Source organism: Pleurodeles waltl, chromosome 3_1, assembly GCF_031143425.1.
Source record: "Pleurodeles waltl isolate 20211129_DDA chromosome 3_1, aPleWal1.hap1.20221129, whole genome shotgun sequence".
Lineage (NCBI taxonomy): Eukaryota > Metazoa > Chordata > Amphibia > Caudata > Salamandridae > Pleurodeles > Pleurodeles waltl.
Window position 1 is genome coordinate 553,774,324 of NC_090440.1, and position 14,354 is coordinate 553,788,677.

The following is a 14,354-nucleotide window of genomic DNA, read 5'->3' on the forward strand; positions in this document are numbered from 1 at the left end:
GTTAGGGTTCGAGGAGGAAAAAAAGGCAGGGGGTAGAGCTTCACACCAAACTCACACACACACTTTAAACAGGTGTTGCGAGTGTGGGATCTGTTTCCTTAAGGAGTGAGGGCCCCTTGTGATGAGAGCTGGAGTGAGAATTGATAGTGTGTTGCAATATCTGTCAGAGGGTTAAAAGACGAGCTGCCACTTACAAGATGAGGCAGCGGATGGGAGCTATCACTAGCAGCCGTCGACCGGAGACGAGTGTTGATCCGTCGAAAAATTGGGAATGTCTAGAAGCTGTCTTTCAGAGTTGGCAGTGAGTGCTATACCTCCAAAACAGTCTGAGAGGTGTCAGTTTAGACGGAAAGTTTCCAGGCACAAGAACACGTCTGTTTTATAGAGCAAATGTTGACACACATTCCTAACCTCTTTGCTCAGTTACGGGCTGAACGATCACTGTGATAGCCTGACATGTCCCATACCTTAAGTGTTTATTTTTATTTTTTTGAATGCCTTGGTTTAGTCCTAGCAAATCAGTGGAGGTAGAATGCTTACATTCATTCACCACGTACACCGTAGTAGATCGCATTGATATCAATGACAGAGGACATTACGTTTAAAATGTATGTTCTCATGTAGAAAGATAAAACAGTACATCATAAAATTAGCAAAAAAACAGCCTTCCATTTGCCTAAATTGAATGCAGTGTCGCTGGCGAAGAAGTTCGCATCTTCTCCTTTCTGAGCTTTTCCATTGCAGATATGTGTTCCCAGTTAATACGTTAAGGGATACAAATATTTAAAAAGACAGAAACCCTTAACATTTTTCACTGCTGCCGCCTCTGTTACAGACTAATTCCGTAATGCCATTTTTTCAGTGCTTCATGATCAAGCCTTTTTCTGCATAATGTACTTTATATGAGTCTTTCTAAATGCACGTACAAGTTGGAATGCAGGCATTCAGTAATTATATTTCAGGCCTGATGAAAATCACCATTTCATTTATTTAATGGGCACCAACAGAGTTTCAATATGTAGTGAATTGAAATAATAAATGCTTCTTGCTCTGGATGCTCACCTAGATATAGGTAGGGTGTTGGGCTGTTCGGAGTCCAAGTCGGTTATAAACAAAACTGTAGCCCTTCTTTTTTTGTAGTTTCGTAACTGTTGATACCTTACTAGAAAATAAATCCCATTTAAAAAAAGTGTTTTTTTCTTGCAGTCTAACAGATAAGGAGGTTTTGCGTTTGTTTAACCATTTTGCTTGTTGTGAAAATTTTGGTCAGACTTGTTTTATTTCATTAGAGTACTCATTTCTGGCATGGCGCACTATCGGCCAATATGTAAGCAGTTTGTCTCTTTTGTCAACAAACAGGGGACATAATATCTTCTCCTGGCCCGAGTAAGCGTGGCAGCCTTATTGCATATGGTGAAAGGTTTCTCTTTTCAGCATGTTAAGGTCTTATTGTCCTCCTCCTCCTAGACAATGTAACCTTTATTCGCATTGGCTATAATTTATCCAGTCCCTGTTGGTCTCTATAATAATCAGCATAGATAATGTGTAATTCCATAAAACCTACGTGGATGTGCGTTCTAATGTACATCATGTCGGCAACTCTTCACTTATGTGTATAATTTTTTGTACGGAGTTGGAACCTATGGCTCTTTGAGGTATTTCACAGTGTCCCCTAATATGAATTACTATCATTGTACATTGTATCCTATTCATCACCATCAGTGGAATAATCAACGGAACCATATAATCACCTGTGATCTGCTTTACCAATGTGTAATCATTACTGCAAAAAAGTGCATTGATTAAGGCGGGTGGAGTTTCTCTCCAAGAAGATTGATATACTACAAATACAGGGAGTGCAGAATTATTAGGCAAATGAGTATTTTGACCACATTATCCTCTTTATGCATGTTGTCTTACTCCAAGCTGTATAGGCTCGAAAGCCTACTACCAATTAAGCATATTAGGTGATGTGCATCTCTGTAATGAGAAGGGGTGTGGTCTAATGACATCAACACCCTATATCAGGTGTGCATAATTATTAGGCAACTTCCTTTCCTTTGGCAAAATGGGTCAAAAGAAGGACTTGACAGGCTCAGAAAAGTCAAAAATAGTGAGATATCTTGCAGAGGGATGCAGCACTCTTAAAATTGCAAAGCTTCTGAAGCGTGATCATCGAACAATCAAGCGTTTCATTCAAAATAGTCAACAGGGTCGCAAGAAGCGTGTGGAAAAACCAAGGCGCAAAATAACTGCCTATGAACTGAGAAAAGTCAAGCGTGCAGCTGCCACGATGCCACTTGCCACCAGTTTGGCCATATTTCAGAGCTGCAACATCACTGGAGTGCCCAAAAGCACAAGGTGTGCAATACTCAGATACATGGCCAAGGTAAGAAAGGCTGAAAGACGACCACCACTGAACAAGACACACAAGCTGAAACGTCAAGACTGGGCAAATAAATATCTCAAGACTGATTTTCCTAAGGTTTTATGGACTGATGAAATGAGAGTGAGTCTTGATGGGCCAGATGGATGGGCCCGTGGCTGGATTGGTAAAGGGCAGAGAGCTCCAGTCCGACTCAGACGCCAGCAAGGTGGAGGTGGAGTACTGGTTTGGGCTGGTATCATCAAGATGAGCTTGTTGGGCCTTTTCGGGTTGAGGATGGAGTCAAGCTCAACTCCCAGTCCTACTGCCAGTTCCTGAAAGACACCTTCTTCAAGCAGTGGTACAGGAAGAAGTCTGCATCCTTCAAGAAAAACATGATTTTCATGCAGGACAATGCTCCATCACACGCGTCCAAGTACTCCACAGCGTGGCTGGCAAGAAAGGGTATAAAAGAAGGAAATCTAATGACATGGCCTCCTTGTTCACCTGATCTGAACCCCATTGAGAAGCTGTGGTCCATCATCAAATGTGAGATTTACAAGGAGGGAAAACAGTACACCTCTCTGAACAGTGTCTGGGAGGCTGTGGTTGCTGCTGCACGCAGTGTTGATGGTGAACAGATCAAAACACTGACAGAATCCATGGATGGCAGGCTTTTGAGTGTCCTTGCAAAGAAAGGTGGCTATATTGGTCACTGATTTGTTTTTGTTTTGTTTTTGAATGTCAGAAATTTATATTTGTGAATGTTGAGATGTTATATTGGTTTCATTGGTAATAATAAATAATTGAAATGGGTATATATATTTTTTTTGTTAAGTTGCCTAATAATTATGCACAGTAATAGTCACCTGCACACACAGATATCCCCCTAACATAGCTAAAACTAAAAACAAACAAAAACTACTTCCAAAAATATTCAGCTTTGATATTAATGAGTTTTTTGGGTTCATTGAGCACATGGTTGTTGTTCAATAATAAAATTAATCCTCAAAAATACAACTTGCCTAATAATTCTGCACTCCCTGTATACAGTTCTGGCATGAAAGGAAAACATTTCAACTGGAAATTGGGGAAATAGTTGTAAAGTAGCCCTAAGGTTACTTTAACTGTAAGGACCCCTAAGTTTTTAAGATTATCTCTGAGTGTACCAGTATATGCGTGTATGGTATTTCTATAGTATCAGCCTGGTTCGCTAGGGGAAGTGGAGCATAGTACAGGGTCAAACACACTCATCAAGGCAGTGAGTGATGGGAGAGGTAGCTGGGTTGTGGTAGGTGAACCAGGTGTCGAGAAATCTACTGGGTGACTCAAATGTTATGAGGGCAAGCTATTTTTAGGGCCTACTGGCTCATTCTAGGGATGGAGGTGGTTAGGAACAGGGGCTCTGTTCATTCAGAATATGAATGACCAATAAAGATGCCTTTAAATATTTTTATCTTCTCACATCTCCTATGTGTTCAAAGACAGAAGTCAAATGTCATATTATGTCTTCTTACAATTTGCTGCTTATTTTATCCTGGAAATTGCAGTTTAATTTTTTTTTTCTGACAGCAAAGTTAGAGAATGTTGTGACGTGTCTGACAATCATGCTGGTGTACAGGAAGTATGTAATGAAACGCTGTATGATGTCATTTTTTTCAAACTTTTTGTGATTCTGAAGTGTGATGAAAATAAAGATTTTAATAGGATCAAAACAAATCAGAACGCTTTACCTGGTTATAAATATTTTGTTGAAACTCAATTTCTACACATTACCATTTTTTAAGCTATATAGTTTTATCAGTAAAACTGCGTGTTAGTGAGAAGGTTTGCGGCCATTTCAACAGAAAATATGCGGTCTGTAAATGTTAGTGTCCTACCACATTATGCTTTAGTAACATGTTATTAAAAGGGAGTGTTTTTAAACAGTAACTAAGAAACATTCCTAACCTTGCACTGATTACAATTCTGTTAGTGAACTAAGAGGCAAATCAGGGGTCATGTGTACCCTATATGTTGACTAGATTATTAGTCTACATGGAGCAAACTTTTTGTCTATTAAATCAAACAATAGGCATATGTACAGCAGACATACTGAGCTCCTATTTTAAGTTATTCTATCAAATATGACAATTAAGAAAAAGGCAAATCGGTTCAATAAAATATTTATCTAGGGGCACATGATTTAAAACCAGTTTATGGGTCAGGCACATTAGTTAGGTGGAGTAGATCATTTAAGTCACTAGACTTGCATGTCTGGTAAAAAAAAAAAAAATATGATTTTTCAAGGCTTTTTAATGGATTATGGTGTAGTGATTTTTGAAGATGTGACTGTGCAACTCCTTTCCTAAATTGGAGCAGCGTTTGGGTAATCCTGAAGGATGTAGGAATGTTGCTCCAGATCAGTGGTGCATAGATCAAAAAGGCCAACTGCCTTTTTTGTTTTATTTTTTTAGTTTTTGTTCTTTTCATTTATTGGTCTGTAGTCTGATGTGGTCCTGGCTGCATGAGTGCAGAGAGCCACCGGAGACGGTGAGCTTGTATGCTAGATATGCAGGGTTGCTGGTCCGTTCGGTTTGTTTATAAAGCATGTAATTGAAGGAAGTCTTTCCACAACTGAGGTAAATATCATGCCTTCCTCGTAAATTTCCAATTTAGAGAAAAGTTTTATGTTAAACTGTCCCCAATAATTTTCTTAGATTCAGATGACATTTACGTCAGTGGTGATATTTTCCCTTTGGATATTGTGGTGAATCTGAATTATATTATCTCACCTTTATAGAAAAAAGAATGTTCTATGATTGACTCTCAAATTGACCACCAGCGGCTGCCGCAAATTTCAATGGGAGGGAGAGGTGGGTTTTGGGGGAGGGGCTTGGAGGAGGGGGTTGAGGGAAGGGGGTGCAGAGGCTAATTAAAAAAAAAAAAAAAAAGTACCTCTTGCCGTCTCCTTTTGCCTTGCTCCTCTTGCCTTGCTCCTCTTCTTCTGGTGTCCCAGCAATCACTGGGACACCAGCACAGGTTCCCCAGCAATCCTGGCGCTGTTTTCATGCTAAATTTAGCATGAAAGCAGCGTCAGGATTGGTCTGAATGGCTTGGATTACCGTCCAGGTTCAACCCTGGGGTCTGTGCAGTTTCTCCTGACCGGCTGTTCAACACAGCCGAGCTAGAGAAACTTAAGTGCGCATGTGTGTTTGGATGGCCTGAGACGGCCGGCCAAACACACACGTGCACCTGCGTGCACTCTCTCCTCATCCCCCCTCTGACCTCCTGTGGCCAACCCACCCCTCCCTGAACATGCTGCTGGCTGAGCCAGAAGCTGAAAGATAAAACGATAATTAAATATCGTTTTATCTTTCAGCTCCTGGCTTAGCCAGGAGGGCGATTCACCTTCCGTATTGCAAAGGAGCCACCCCTGACATTGACATGGGCCACTGGATAAGTAAGTTGGTACATGGAGCGTGGACATCTGAGTTCCAAGACTGGCTTCCAGACTTGACCATATTGATTTGATTTTGGCCATATCACTGTTTGCCCGAATTTGAGTGTCCTTGATTGAAAGTACATCTACATAGTGTAATTACTTAGTGCGAATACCAGTATTGCATGCCATTAAAAAAAAAAGGTATTCTTTCATCATGGGCAAACCTGCAGCAGCATAAGTACTACATATGTATTCACACACATTGGTCACACTACAACGAGCGAGTGCATGATCATAAAGTGGGTGACATAGTGACCCCATCGCAATGATATTGCAGTTTCATGCTGTGCATTGGGGTCAAAGTGTGTTTATTTATATAAAACTTTCATTTTACTACCTAAATACTAAGAAGCTATTATGACTCCTGTCAAACAACTGAATTTATTTGGTAGGGTTAAAAGTGATTGAGCTACAATTTGCACCCGTTTAGCACTAGCTCCTATCAGGACTCAAGTGATTATTGTGCTATCGCTGGATTTACTCGGGTCCTTAGCCCCAGTTTTAAGCTTGTTGTAAGCACCCAGTTAAGTGTAGAGTTGGTAGTAACAAGCCTAAAGAACTGTTTAGTCCTGTTAATTTAGTTTTATATAGTATATCTCCATGTCGGTAAAATATGCACCTAATTCCCCTGCACAAATGCTTTTTAGACAGTAGGATGTTTATTCCCCGTATAAACCTAAGGGCTAAAAGGACCCCTTTAGTGCCCTTATTATTTTAACAAAGACAAATCTAAAGATAACTGTAGGGATGGAGTCTGGGGTTTCGTCTGCCATTCTTTTCTCCTTCTACACGTGAAAGAGAGAGAGGCTTAAGTGGTATTCAGCGTCCCTGTTCTTTAAACCATTTTAATGTTTCTGTGACCGTCTTTTTTTGCTGCTATCCTGAAAATGTGTGCAGCCTTTTAAAATATTTTTATAAATTCATTGAGCCATCTCATTATGTTGAGCGCCCACTGTATATAGCCAACAGGTCAAGGATTCAGATCCCATTGGGTCCTCTTCAGTCTTTCCTCCTCCTCAGATTAATTTAAAAAAGGTATCACCAGGTTGGGTAAAGGACAATGAAAGTGCCAGTATACCATCCATTTTATACTGCTTAAATGGGAATTTTCATAATAACCTAGACGTTTTAACAGCATATTCAATATTTGAGTTTACTTGCTTTCTCAATGTGAGGCTTATGTATGGAGATCACAAGCTGGTTGAAGGTAGTCCTGGCAACTCGATATTGTGAAGCAATAATTGACTTTTTAAGTGGTACGTCAGCATTGTATGTTTCACAGTATGATGGCAGACTCGGGGCGGTGAAGAGAATCCAATGAATGGTTTTCGTTTGGCCTTATTAACACAGAAAAAACTTTATAATGAGGCAACTGGCAAGTAGATCTTGTGGTAATGATTTTAAAATGGGAACGAAAGAAATCCCTGGTCAGTATTTATTCTCCTTCAATCCTAAACACTACTTCAGAGGCCTTGCTGGATTGGGATAGACAAGTGATGTGTATACATCAACGTTGCATACTAACCTGCATTTTCGAAGCGCTGAGTGTTAGAGGAGGTGTTATTGAAATCCACATAGAAGAGCTCTTCAGAATTGTGAGGTTGGGCACTCTCAATTTGCTGCTGATTAACTTTTGTGAGTGTTTTCTCCTAAGTTTATCGTGCTTATATAATGTGCCTGGTGGTGGTCTCTTAGAAGTTGACAAAGGTATATGTGATGTGCAAGGAGGTATTAAGGGCCAAGGGCAAACTGTAGATAAAAAGGGAGAGTTAAATGGATGTTCAGAGCTTTCCATTGCTTAAGAAACTCTGGTTCTGTGTGAAGAGGAGAGTAAGAGAGTTCTAGAGGGTAAAGTTGTTCATTGTGGAGTGATCTATCTCGCAATGCTTTTACTTTTTGGATGAAGGAAGATTGATTTGGGGGTCTAATCTTGGCTGTCTGCTATTGTAACACATTGGAGTGGTTCCTGTGGTTTATGCACTTGCCCAGTGCTTCATTTTTAAATAAAAAGGTGCCGGTGCCCAAAGCCCTCCTCTTAAACACGCGGCTGCTGCAATTAAATGTGCGAACACGGAATCCTGAGGCAGCGTAATCCTGAGGCTATTTCGGGCCTCATTAATCCATTCACAGCCACTCCCAGCCCCTTCAGCTCCCTCCTGCAGCTTTCTCTAATTGTGAGGCTTTTTCGTTTTTCTCTTCCTCCGTCTTTCCCAAACGTGTCTTTTACTCGCAGCAAATGCTTGAGGCAGAAGAAAAAGCGCCGGGCCTCAAAAATAAGTGCCGGTGCTCTTGCCTTGGGGCTATATGCTTTGATTGGTCATTTAGCATTAGCCACGTCAAAGGTTTCAAATCGAGCCTAACATGGTCATATCTTTTCAAACCACGGATAACCGCGTTGCATGGTTTGTACTTCTGTAAAGTTTTTGATTTTTAGGAGTATACTTGTATGGATGTTTGTATACTACCCTAAAAGTAGCAGTCCCTCTGCAAGGACTAGTAAATTATTTTGGCGGAGGGACGAGATGGTGAGGATTCCGTGCTTCTGGACGTTTTTTTGGTGAAAGCATTTACGTGTGGGATCTAAGGAAGAGATAAAAAAAAAAGCAGGACTTAAGTTTTAGAGGTATTTGGGTAGAGCCTTGTTAGTCATGCAGTGCTGCACTCGTGCTGGATCAAGAATACCAAGGGGACTGCTTTCTTGGCTTATTAACCCTGGTCGTACACGAAAGCAGTTGCATATTGATTTTTTTTCTGATTGGTTTTCCTTTAATGAAGGTAGTTATTTGCAAATGTGCCTGTGGCCAAATTATCCCAATTTCATTTTTGGATGGCAGCTCCTTACTGAATTAATTTGTTAAAGGCAAGCTGGCGAGGGGAAGGAGGGAGCCGGGTGAAGAAATGGAAGGCAGAGAGCTGAGGTAGGCGCGATTCATGCAGAGACACGATCTTGCCAAGTCCTGTTTTCAGTGGAATTCAGAAAGTGCTCACTGGCCCCTTATCACATGGCTCTTGCCCCTTTGAAGGTTTTGTTCTTTCCCTCTATCTCGTAGTGACTTTTCCTTATCTGTATTTCTCGGTAGCTCACTCCAGTGCCGTTGTTTTTTTTTTTTTTTTTCTTCAAATTCCAGTTTCTCTGAATTTCCCCAGGGATTGAAACTCTGGATTAGTAATGCTATTTGAAATTGGCAAACCTGGGACCTTCTAGAGTTGCTGCTCTGTAAGGAGAACCATAACATTACCAGCATTACCTACTTCAAAAAATGTGCAGTTTATCAGAAACATGTGTATTGATAATTTGAAACACTATATACACCTAACACAAAAAAGCTTCGGGTATGAGCAAAAGACAGGAATGTAATATTCTGCTATATTTTGAAGAAATCTAGGTGACTCCACTTACCACCACTGGAAGAACATACACTGGTCATTGAAAGGCACATAGATGTGATCACTTGAGTTCGGCCGTTCTTTATCATTGTAGACCTCCCCTCTTTTCCCATCTTCCCTCACTGGCCTGATGTTTTTTTTTCTTTTCTATGGTGTGAAAGGTGTGTCCTTTAACTGGACAGGTGACATCCCACTGTGGCATTGCACGTAGGAAAATGCTGCTTTGGACAGCATGCACTGATTTTTTTTTAAAAAAAAATTTTTTTTAGAGAGCTGACAGTGCACAAGCGACTTGTAGAAACTGGTAGGGTACAATACAACATATGAAACACCTAAAGGAGCCCCACATGACTCTGGTAAGTGCTGAAAAAAGGCACTCGCTTCCCAACTCGCTCACAGAGGTGGTTCTTGTGAAACAAGTGTGCCAAAGGTCTCGCATTGTTAGCAAGCTATATGGCCAAGTAAGGAGTCATTGTATTGGTTTTAAACTATAAAGGGCGCATACCTGATGAGTTTATAAAATTAATAGTAAACACTGCAGTTTTGCTGTTACTTTCTCGCACTCCTGGGTGGGTGGGGAAGTAAAACAAAAACAGTGTCTGAAAATAACAGCAAGCAGCAGCACTACTTTAATAAAAAAGGGAAGCTATCTGATCTGAAGTAAGTTTTTTTTTTTTTTTTTTTTTTTTTTTTTTTTGTCTCCACCTGGCCCCACATATAAGGAACGCAGTTATACGTTTTAGGCTATTGATATGAAACTTTGAAAGCATTATCCATCTTAATTTTGGCTGAATGTCTGGTTTAAACACGCTAGTGCTTTAGTGGTTTGCCTTCCCATGTACAAGGGATTTTGTGGGCTTTGCTATATCCTTACCCTAGGTTGATACTCTTTTATTCCCAGACTTTTTTTTTGTACAGAGAAATGCAAAGGTAACATCAAAGAAGCTATGGCCTGGTTGTCGTAGATCCTTAAATGGCACGGTTTTTGATGTCTCCTCTTGCTAGTTCCGGGTGCAGGTACATTGTATCCTCCATAGAAAAGAAGGGGTTTTGGGCGTGATTTCACCACATGCTTACTAGAAACTCGCCTATTAGCTTATCTACGCGCCATCTCAATACCGAAGCTAAGGAGTATTTGCAGAAATGTGTTTGTGAACAATTGGGAAGTGCTTTGCCTGGTTTTCAGGGATCAGTTCCTGTCAAAAGATGTTATGCTAAGTCCTAGAAGAGTTCTCTCTCATTGCAATGAGGAAGGAACAGGGTTTGTAGTAGCCAGTTATTTGGGTTGAACCCTGCATTCTAGTCAAAGTGAAAGTTAGAGTGCTATAAGGTACTCTACCGAGCACTATTGCCTCACCTACCTGAATAGTCTCATCTTCTTCCACCAAGTACTCAGCTACCTCTGCTTTGCAGGACTCTTACTTGCACACATCACACACATACACAGAACCAGATCAGGAGGGCAGGCCTTTTCTTACATCGCTCCTAAAGCGTGGGGTGGTCTCCCATCCCACATCAGAGCCTCCTCTTCTCTTCTTGAATTCCACAAGAAGCTGAATACCTGGCTTTTCACTTAAACAACCTACCATAAGCATGGCTAGGTGCACAAACACCTGCTGAGCACCAGGATACCTTTGCAGGTGATGGTGCACTTTGCAAATACACATCACACAACATGGAGATGTAAAAAAGGCACATGGCATGTGATGCTCTCTGTGGTATTCTTTAGTCTAGACCAGTTTTGGAGGAATTTGGGCAGAGTTCTTTCCCAGAACGTTGGGGAGATGTTGGATTTTATTTACGAGTAGCCCGTGAACACTGGTGTGGGCACCATGAAAGGAAGCGGTCCGCAACATTTGTGATATGCAGATACCACATCCATGCAAATATCTATGCATACATGTGTACATAAGTAGATTGTGCAGATATTCGTCAGCTTTGGTGATAAGTAGCGAGACTCCGCACTGCACCTCATGTTGAGACTTCATTATCACAACAGCTTGTGTGTTGTAGTTCTGCAACAGGACTTTAAAGGCTTCCATGAGCTCTAGGGACTCTTCTTTTTTTCCCCAGGAGTTACTAGTTCTGCAGTTGTTTGAAGTATTGCTTCTGTACTTTACCATTTATACAATCAGATTCGCTAACAATTTAACCTTTTATGCTGTGCTTATGACTTGGCTCACAAGGCCTTCATTCATAGTACATTTTACATGGCCAACCAGTTCCTTTCAGAGATGGGTATTTTACCATATGCGCTGTCTGGGGCAAATTTTATTAACGCATCCGGATCCAAGTCAACAAAATCTGATGTTCCATGTTGTGAATCCTGCACTGAGGGAGAGATCCGAAGAAGGAGAAATGTCCATAAGGATGTGCATACCAAATCTGATCGAAAGTATACAATAGATGTATAAAATGTACACTCTAGAAGTGTAAATCAGTGGACGACCTTTAAAGTTTAGAATATGTAAAAAAAACATGCAATGGAGCTGTTCAAAGGTAATGTTCTAGTGTGTACTGAGTTTATGTAGGTCTTTATAGTTTTGTTATGGTACTTATATCTGCTGCCTCGATCAGCAAAGGTCTTTCCCACAACTCAGTGAGTTTAAAAATAAAATAAAAAAAGCAAAGTGACCTCAGGAGAGGGAAACGAAAACGCTGAGTGCCTGGATCTCCAGATTATATACCCTGCTCACGGTGCCCATTTTTTTTTTTTGTTCTATTCCCTCTTTGAGCTCCATGTACCCTACTTTTACAGAGTTCTTTTATTACTCTTCTCTCCCCCGTTTTGTTTTTGAATGTTTTTTTAATTATTTCTTTGTCTTATGCTTCTGTTACTGCTATGGCATCCCTTTCCCTGTTTTACACGTTCACCTGCATACTTGTCATGCCCAACCCACCGTTATCTTCTGCAGTGTACGTCTTTGCATTTTTTTTATCTCTCATGATAACGCTGTGGTTTAAGCCATGTACCGTTTTTATTTATCCGCATCTGATCTTCATCTGTTTATTATTCTGTAAGTGTGCCCCAAAAGTTAAGACTTTCTCCAGAGACATGTACAGTGCTGACATGACTAACTCTGTCTTATTTTACCCTTGCTCCACACATCATTCTCCTCACTGCTCCCACACCTTTCTCATATTGTTCAGGCACATCGAGTTCTCAGGGTAAAGCCTGGCTGTCATCCCTTGTTTGAACTTCAAAGCCCAAGCTACCGACACATGCAAGCCTTTGTACTCGGCTGCGTTTTTTAAAAATGATGCTTCACTTTTATTCCATACCCTCTGGAATATCTACTGACAGTTCTTAATGTCACTTGCAAATGTAAATTGCTAGCCTCTCAACTGCTCTGTTATCCCATTTATGAATGCATGGGAGGCAAGGGCCAGAACCGATGCCAAGGCGCTCACACTTACCACTTCTTTTTCTCAGAATTCTTTCCAATTACCAGCCCTCTCTAGCACTCCCCAATCGAATTTTTCCTTACGCATTTTCTTTGAGAACTGCTTCTATCACCAGACATTAACCTCTTGGTGGCAGACATACCCGGTTCTAAAGTGTGGGCCAGGCCCAACAACGGAAATTCCCCTGGCCCACCTAATGCCCATTCACAAGTTGAAGAGCTCTTATTTGTGCGTTATAGTTGTTGTTTCGCTTTTGCTTGTGCCCCTGCTTTTGTTTATCCCACTAGCATGAGATGAGGCAAAGGACTTTGCTGCTGCAAATAATTTTATGCTTTCTTAAATAGCTCTTGAGGGGCCCTCTGAACCTTAGCAAGGGGCACGTGCGGTTTTGTGTATCCAGAGTTTACTCTGTGCACTAATGGGTTGTAATTTTTTTTTTAAAATAAAAATACAGACCATTTCTGCGCTTTATGAGACTCTGGAAGGAACTCTTGCTGGTGCCGGAATATAACTTTGTGTACAATTCTATGCAGTCATTTTCAGCCTGTCAATGCACCCCTGTTGCATATAAAAAATCCTTAAGAAGTAGTTTAAACAGCACTAAATACCTTTTGATGTGATATCTTGATGAAGTTGCTGTTATATCATTACATCCCATTGTTTTTACTGCCCTTTAAATAAAAATGAAGAACCCGTTGGTAAAATACTGGCAAACCTACCATTGGTGCTTAATGAGACAGATGGTGTCTCTAGAAGGCTGACGGGGCTAGGTCAGCATCACACGTGAGTGAAGCCATCCCAACCCCAGCCCCCTTTCATAGTCACCTGGATGTTATATAATGCTCCCTGTTTCTTAGTGCGCTTTGAAACAATTTGCTTTTGGACTTTTTTTTCACCAAACACATAGGGGGTTATTCTAACTTTGGAGGAGTGTTAATCCGTCCCAAAAGTGACGGTAAAGTGACGGATATACCACCAGCCGTATTAAGAGTTCCATAGGATATAATGGACTCGTAATACGTCTGGTGGTAAATCCGTCACTTTTCCGTCACTTTTGGGACGGATTAACACCTCCTCCAAAGTTAGAATAACCCCCATAGTGTTCTGAATATTGCCAGTGCCCCAAGTCTTAAGTGCAGTGCACTATGCATTTTTCGTAAGTAATCGCCGGAAATAAACTACAAGCCCCATGCAAAATGTTGCTTAAATCCATCTTAATGTTTTCATTTATGTTGCTGGCCCAGTGTGCATTAAAATGCACTATTCACCAGTTTCCCAAAAATTTCTTAGGGGAATCTCTCTCCCAGAACTATAAATCATAGTTTGTTTTGATCAGTGTCACTTGCTCACACAGTGTTAAAAAGATACATTTTATGTTCCCTGCTTCTGCAGTAGGTGAGAAATTGTTCTGTATGTTGCATCATGGCTTTCTGGTCTCTGAGAAGATGACTGAAGAAGTTGAGATTTCAGCGATGGTGTGAACGGCGATTAATCTCCCCACACAGGTTATGGGTGGAACCGCCATGAAGAAGGCTACAGCAAGTGTGGAAACTGACTCTATCAACGTTATACCTTCAGTGTTATCTTTATTAGTTAAAGTAGCAAGACACTGGCAAAAAGGTTGAACCTACATGGTCTAAGGAAGGAATTTGTTCAGCTAGGCGCAGAAGTGGCACTTCTGTCCCCAACAAGACTCAAATGAACGAAGAGTGC

At 40.9% G+C, this 14,354-nt stretch overlaps 1 protein-coding gene across 4 annotated transcripts in view; it reads left to right on the forward strand.

The window, feature by feature from the left end:
• The window catches only part of GLCE (glucuronic acid epimerase), a 366,778-nt gene that overhangs the window by 380 nt on the left and 352,044 nt on the right, over positions 1–14,354 (forward strand). The gene's annotated exons all lie outside the window — the stretch shown is intronic.